The sequence below is a fragment of the Arachis ipaensis genome, chromosome B04 (assembly GCF_000816755.2).
Source record: "Arachis ipaensis cultivar K30076 chromosome B04, Araip1.1, whole genome shotgun sequence".
Classification (NCBI taxonomy): Eukaryota; Viridiplantae; Streptophyta; class Magnoliopsida; order Fabales; family Fabaceae; genus Arachis; species Arachis ipaensis.
Window position 1 is genome coordinate 105,088,344 of NC_029788.2, and position 8,743 is coordinate 105,097,086.

The 8,743-nt window shown below is 34.6% G+C and overlaps 1 pseudogene; it reads right to left on the reverse strand.

Moving 5' to 3' along the window:
* LOC107636909 lies at positions 1,535–8,527 on the reverse strand (annotated as a pseudogene).

Here is an 8,743-nt window from a genome sequence, read left to right on the forward strand (position 1 = left end):
AAATACACCCAAAGATATCAGTAAGATACACCCATATATATGAGTCAGATACACCCATTGATAACAGTGAAATACACCCATAGATATGATTCAAATACACCCATAGATATGATTCAAATACACCCATAGATATGATTCAAATACACCCAATCATGTCTAATATGATATACCCGAACCACAACATCTCAACTAAAATGACAATAAAGCCATAAACTGTAAATACACATGCTGCAGAATACACCATGCCAAAAACTAAAAACACACCCAATCATGTCTGATATAATACACCTGAACAACAACAACTCAATTAAAATAACAAAAAACCAGTAAAGTGTAAATACACCCACACTTCTAGCAAAAATACACCCAAAAAAGACCTGATCTACACCCGAGCGTCTGCTATAAATTTCAGATAATTAATCAAAACTAATACATTGAATCGACAGATTCATGTTAACGTGTTAGTTTCACAGTCGATGTTCAACAATTTTTCAACTACACAATGCTATACAAATTACTGCAAGAAAATTCATACTAATCCTATGTAAATCAAACCTCAGGAACTTCGTTAGATTCAAATTCATAATCCACTTCGCCTGGATTCAGCTGACAATCTGAGGTTGAATGATCCATTATCTTCAAAACGAGTTCAAACTTTGATTTCAGAAAACAACAAATCAAAATAGAAAACGAAGCTCGAGTTGCACAGAGAGAGGAAAGTAACGTAAACGAAGAACATACCAATGAGAAAAGGAGAGGAAAAGAACGATGGAGAAGAAGGAGGGAAGCCGAACAAGCAAATCTCCAAATAACGAAAACGAAGAAGGAAACAAATCTTTTAAATTTGGTAGTTAGATATACGCGGGATCTTATATAGCGCGTGTATACAACGTATGTGTAGCAGCGCGTTTTTTTTGTTTTATTGCTTAATGAACTTGTAAAGCATACAAGCCAATGACTTGTATGCAAAGCTTTTCCGTAATTTATAATTACTATAAGAAATTTAATATGCTCTATTAGTATATAAGTTATTAAGGTTATTAAATTAGTTTATAAAATCAATAAATTAATAATTTAATTTAATAAAAATAAACATATTCGTATTATTTTTATTATCTTAAGCAAAAAATATCTCTAACTATATTTTTTAGGTAAGATTTATTAATCTTTTCAGATATTATGTATCTATATATATCCTCTAATGTTATTAATTTAAAAGATTACATATATCTATCTCTTTTGTTGACATACTTAAAGATCATATTTAACTTCTTTAAAAAATTAATACAAGAACGTTTATTTAAAATAATAAGAATATTTTGCCCTTTTAATTATTTTAAATTTTTATTTTTGTCATATTGTAATAATTTAATATCAATTTAAAAATAAAATAAATTCAAATTAAAACAAAAAAATTAGCCAAATAAAATTTTAATGCCGATTTTTTTCTTTCTCCTTAATAATTTAATGCCGATTCTTCTCTCTCTTTTTATTAAAGAGTACTAAAACTCCATACAAGCTTTTTCTTTTGCTTTTAATTAAAGAGCACTAAAACTCCAAAACAAGCATAAGTGATCAATGCACTTTGAACACTCAAGCATGGAAAAGCAATTTTGATAATGTTGAGTTCTCTGTTGGCTTCCATCATATTCATCCTTTCTCTTGGTGAGTCCACTGAACAAGCAAGACCAATCTTAAACAATGAGAATAAGCACTTCTCAACATTACTCTGCAAATGTCCTGCATTCTCAATATGATTATTTTCTTCTACACCTTTTGGTGCTTGAATTTCTTCACCTATCAATGAGAGCAGAGTTGCATCAACAATCTCCAAGGTATTATCTGGACATGCATCACGAACATAGTTGTGGAGGCTACACCCATCTTTGAACATTTTTTCTGTTGGTGTTTTCCCGGTTAGCATCTCCAAAACAAGAATGCCAAAGCTATATATCTCACCTTCTATTGACACTTGAGAACTTGTTGCATATTCTACGATGCATTTTAGGGAATAAAGCTATATATAAGTTATTAATTCTCCCTCCACTCCAGCCTAAGATCATCCGTGTCCGTCAAGCATGTGAGGATCTCCTGATACCTCTCCCGAGTCTCAGTCAGCTCCTGACCTATTCGTGAAGGCTCCGGGCGAGCTCCTGCACCTATAGCCTCAAATCAATGCCTTCTTCAGGATCAACGGCTCGACTGGTGGCAGAGGTAGACAATGGCATCAACGTGGAGGTGCGGAGACTGCCGACGAAGAACAACCCCAACCCATATACGCGGTTTTTGTACGGAGCTGAGGCGGCCTTGCGCCAAATTGCATCGAGATCGACGACTGAAACAATAGCACCACTGGCGTCCTTCTCACTTTGCTGAGATTGGTAAGTTGCGGCCTCCGGTCTCTGTGTGTAGGACTCTTGTGTAACACATATTATTATAATTAGGACGATAGTTGTACAGTTAATTGAAAATTTTATATCAGAAGATCAGATGTTTACTCACATAATAATCCGCAGGCCGCTGATAAGCAAATCTCTCTATGTTCTCCTTCAAAGTATGGGTGTACTTGAAGGTCTCCGCCAAGGTCGCATCGTGATCCAACGAATTTGACTATACATGTTGCATTGAAATAAGTTGTTAGGATGCCTACTAATGATATGTCAAAGAATATAACTAAATTAATAACAAAATTAGAGAAGCCACATACCAGCTGACCTTAGTCTTCATGAAGGTTGCTGATCACCGGTATACTTGGACGACCTGACCGATGCCCTGTTAGCTCTGTTTGTGAGACGTTGATGCGTAAACCCCTCATCGGTCTCCCAGTGAATGTACAGACCTTCTTAATTTCTGGGTGGAGTCAGGAAGTGAGGTGGTTGTGCCTCTCACGTACATCCTCCAATATCTGTTACAGTCGCCTACCCATACGATAGTCGTATATCTTCCTAACGATGATATCGTGCACCTTGTCCCATATAAAGTTCATCTATACAAAGAAACTTTAAAATTCATTAATCAAAATATATCATATTAAACAAAATAGAAGATATAGACTAGTTAAGAAGGTTTGACTATATTAAGTTCTTATCGTCCACTTCTGAAATCACCGCTTTCTGGTCTCAGACGGGATCTTTTTGTAACTCGGCCATGGATGGTCGTACATCAGCTTAATGACGTTGGTCATCTCCTGAGTACATGCATTGTTGTTTGGCACAAATCTATGAACAATTCATAAACAAACCAATATGGCAACATAAATTAAAATTTCAGAAGGAAATAACCATAATATATAAAGATTTTTTTACAAATTTTGGCAGAGTTTCGTCTATAACTGGAATGCGCTACAAACTCTATCCATCAACAATTAACTTAAAAAACACCAATTGTCAACAATCAATGAACAACAATCAACAATCAATAATCAAGAAGCAAATTCCATAAATCCAATAAATCTACTAAACTAGAATCAATAATCAAGAATCAATAAACAAGATATATCAAAACACTTTCAACAATTCAATCTTACAACCATAAATCCACAAAAACTACAATCAACTATCAGAATCACTAATCACGATATATTAAACATTTTTAGCAATTCAAATCTACAACCTATATCCACTAAAACTAGAATCAATAATCAAGAATCACTAATCATGAGTTATCAAACACTTTCAGCATATACGAGACTTAAAGTAGTACTTACGCCATTCCACCATCAAGCCAGATCCTAATCCGTACGATGGGAGGTGGTGGAGGGGTATCAGCTGGCAAGCTACCGTGAGAGGATTTCAGCACCGCGGTGTCCGTCACCGAGGGGGGGCATCGTTGAGTCAGTAGACTGCTGAGCGGATGGAGAAGGCGTTGCCACCGTAGACACATGGATGTAGTTGGGGTTTGGGACAATGATGAACGTATAGCCCAATGCATCCGCAACCTGTGACATCACCAGGTTTGTCAGAGTAGAGGGAGATGATCCAGAATCACTACAAGAAAAATGCCGAAAACCATTGGATTTACCGTCGAAAAAAACAGACGATATTAACCTCGTAAGTAAATGTTTACTGTCGAAATTTTATCATCTTGATGGATTACCAGTTCGAAAAACTAATTAGTTACTGGTAGATTTTTCCAACAGTATTGTTGGCACCAAAAAATGTTGTTTAGCACACTATTACTATCGGATTATTCCTACGGTAATTCTGACGGTAATGTTAATTTTTTTTAATTTGAAATAAATGGTCAATTTTAATTTTAAATTTAAATTTTCTTACACAATTAGTGGTCAATTCATAAATAATAAAATTTTTTTATTTAAAATAAATAATACAATGTTCAAATAAATTAAAATTCAAGTATATCAAATAAATATAATGAAACAATAAAATAAAAAACTAATTTCTAGTCTTAAGCTTGTTTTGTATTTTGATGGGAAAGTATTGGTATGATCAGTAACTATTTCCTTAAAATTTATCAGCCTAAAATTTGTTAATAGGTCTGTTTTGCTTTTTATTAATTTTTGCACAATTAACAAATTAATTACATATTTAATTAGATTTTTAGTCTAATAATAATATTTAGTTATCATTAATTAAATCATTATTTTTTTAAACCTAACAGATTGTATATAGAGTTAGTTTTCTAGATTTTTGTTTTTTTAGAAATGAAAGAAAATTTTGATATTAGTTAACTCTATTATTACGGAACAACTCCTTTTTTCAAAAAGAAAAATTAAATGTGAAATAATTTAAATGCAGTTGCACAAGAAGCATTTTATGATTAACTGAATGCTTATGATTGCCGGTGCAAAAACTGAAACAAGGGAATCATTCTAAGTTGGAAATTTACTGCAGGTGTATGCAGATATAGTGTATTTTCTGACTCCAAACTTCATAGCGCAGGTGTTTAGTTTAAAGTCAAGTTTAGCGTAAAATTAATTATCAATGTATTTGTATATAAATATATGTGTAGTTTAATATAATTTCAATGTGTATTTATATGTATTTTATAGCATGGTCGATATACATGAGAAGAAATTAAGACAAAAATTGTTTCACAATTGCACTCTTTCATATTTGCTTGCATAAAAAGCTAGCATGACTTGTTGAACAAATCAAGAATTATTCATGACATACAATACTCACAGGATTTTGTTTGACTTAAACATTAAAAACAATATTGAAATACTAAATTGTTCAGGACAGTTTCAACAAACTGCCTGAACTGTTAACCAACAGATTGTGTCACATAAGTAATCCATAATTAACATTGAACACTCAAGCATGAAAATTATTTTTGATAATGTTGAGTTCTCTATTGACTTCCATCATGTTCATCCTTTCTCTTGGTGAGTCCACAGAACAAGCAAGACCAATCTTGAATAATGAGAATAAGCAGTTCTCAACATTACTCTGCAAATGTCCTTCATTCTCAATATGATTATTTTCTTCTACACCTGTTGGTGCTTGAATTTCTTCACCTATCAATGACAGCAGAGTTGTATCAACAATCTCCAAGATATTATCTGGACATGCATCACGGACATAGTTGTGGAGGCTACACCCATCTTTGAACATTTCTTCTGTTGGTATTTTCCCGGTTAGCATCTCCAAAACAAGAATGCCAAAGCTATATATGTCACCTTCTATTGACACTTGAGAACTTGTTCCATATTCTACGATGCATTTTAGAAAAAAAAAGTAAGAGATACAAAGGATGAAAATAAATGGATATTTAGTGAATCTCGAGTGACAACAATATTAGACAAGAAGAAAAATGCAATTAAATTTGTGAGCGTTCACTCATTTGCACTTTACACTCTAAACTACTGAACTAAGGGATTAATTGCATTTTTTCCTTAAAGAAATTACCTGGAGGAGCATAACCTATTGTTCCTTTGATTCCACTGGTGCTGGTTTGGTTTTGAGAGTTGCCATCAACCACTGGGATAAGTCTTGCTAAACCGAAATCACTCACTTGAGCATCCATGTTATCTTCAAGAAGGACATTGCTCGGCTTCAAATCGCAATGAATAACAGGCTGCTCACATTCATAGTGAAGATAATGCAATGCGCAGGCAATGCCCATAATAACTTGTAATCTCTGCGGCAGGTTTAGCGTTCTTAGTTTGTTCGAACTTTCTCTATTGGGATGCAACCATTTGTCTAAGCTTCCATTCGACATGTACTCGTAAACCAGAGCCTTAAAATCATTTCCCTTGTAATCCACACTAGAGCAACATGTTACAATCTTCGCTAGATTTCTGTGCCTGATATTTCTTAAAGCATTGCATTCAGCCGTGAAACTTTTGTGAGCTCCTTTCAGTTGAAGGTTTAGAACCTTTACAGCAACAACTTCTTCTGCAGAATCAAGTATTGCTTTATACACAGAGCTATAACCACCGGATCCTATTAAGTTCTCATTTGAGAACCCATTTGTTGCATTATATAGGTTCTGATATGATACTCTGGGCACTTTCTCATTTGTTGCATTATACAGATGCTTTTCTTTGTCTTCTTCTTCTAGAAAAGAGTGCAAGAATTGATGAAAGCAAAAGAAGAAACACAACTGAAGATGGTATGATAACTATCATCCAAATCTTGAATCCATGATGTTTTCTCTTTTTTGTAGCTTTTGAAGGACACGGTGGAAGCCTTAAGCTTGCGATCCCTCCACAAAGCTTGCGATTGCCGCTCAATGAAACTTCAGTTGTGTTTCGGAACACGCCATTCATTGGTACCTCACCCTCCAACATGTTAAAAGAAGCATTGAAGTATACCAAAACAGAAATGTTCTGCAGTTCTTGTGGAATTGTTCCGGACAACTGATTCTGCGATAGGTCTAAGTGTTGAAGACCTTTTAGAGAAGCCAGAGAAGGTGGTATGATTCCATGAAAGGAATTCCCCTGCAAATAAAGGTACTCCAAACTCTCACATTCTCCTATTGCTTCCGGAATCTTATTGGACAGATGATTCTCAGAAACATCTAGTGTACCAATACTTTTAAGCAGGCCTATTTCACTTGGTAAACTACCACTTAATGAGTTGTGTGAAATATTCAACAAGATTGACAAAGATGGAATTTCAAATACTTGTGATGGTATGATTCCACTAAGGTTGTTATATGAAAAATCTAGACTTTGTAATCTCTTGCAATTTCCAATGGCTGAAGGAATGTTTCCATTTAACATATTATGTGACAAATCTAACTCAGACAACTGGCTTAGGTTACCTATGATAGCGGGTATTTCTCCTGAAAATTTGTTACTGTTCATATCCAAATATTGCAACTTTTGAAAGTTACCAAAAGAAGTTGGAATGGACTCAGTTAGGTGGTTGTTCTCCATTGTCAAGGAAATTAAGTTAACAAGATTGCCTAATTCTGTAGGAATTTGCTCGGAAATCTGATTTCCACCAAATGCTAGTTGGCTGATCTTGGTGGACAAATTGCCTATGAAATTTGGCAAATGACCTACAAAATTATTGTACTCGAAACCAAACTCTTGCAGCTTACTACAGTTTATCAAAGACTTTATGAACTCCCACTCATTAATAGATGAATTCCCTCCAAAATCATTTGTACCTAAATCTAGAACTGAGAGATTTCGAAGGCTTCCTAGATTTGGGACTTGTCCAACAAAATTGTTGATAGAAAAATCAACTTCTTGAAGGCCAAATGCAGTTGTGATGGATGTTGGTATAGGACCTGAAAATTGGTTCCCAGCCAGTTCAATGATCCTGAGATTTGAGAGGTTGGAGAACATGTTGCTTGGAAGAGAACCCTCAAGTTGATTGAATGAAAGTGTTAAGACAGAGAGTGATGACAAATTGTAAAGCGAGTGTGGAATCTTACCAGACATTTTATTAACTCCCAGTGAAATATTAACTAAGTCCTTCAAATGGCCTATTTCGTCAGGTATATTTCCCTCCAAATTATTATAAGCTGCACTAAGAAGAACAAGAGAAGATAAATTCCACATTGATAATGGGATTGGTCCTGAAAAATTGTTTGAAACAAGAAACAATCTTTCAAGATTCCCAAGAAACCCAATCTCCACTGGTATGTGGCCGCTAAAATGATTGTGGTCTAACATCAATGTTTTTAATTTAGAACAGTTCGTGGCACCAATGGGAAACTCCCCAACTAAATTGTTACTATATAAAGCAAGTGCCCTCAGTCGAAACAAACGGCTTATTGTTTGCGGAACATGACCATGGAAGTTATTGAGCTGAAGGCTCAAGACTCTAAGAAAGGAAAGGTTGCCAACATACGGTGATATTGACCCTTGCAAATTGTATAAATCTAAAGTCAGTTTTGTGACTCTCTGATGTTTGCTGCCACATTTGACTCCCTGCCAGTTGCAAAAGTGGGTTGAGCTGTTCCAAGTGGATAACACTCCAAAAGGGTCACTAGATATTGAATCTTTGAATTTGATCAGTGCAAGATGGTCACTCTCATTTCCTAAGGCAGAGGCAACAGCGTTTGAAGTGAAGAGAAAAAAGAAAAGACATAACAAATGTGATGACATGTTTGAAGGAGAGAAAACAAGGTAGCTAGAAGGTTGCATATTGTTCTAACTGCTAAGTATTTGATCTTATATGGGATATATATAGTACTATTTCCATCGCTAACTTATATTCTTGAATGAAAAGTATATCACTAAAGATAAATTGATTATATATGGATTTGAAAATAAACTCTAAAATTCAGACATATCATTATCAAACCAAATTTTTGTTTAAAG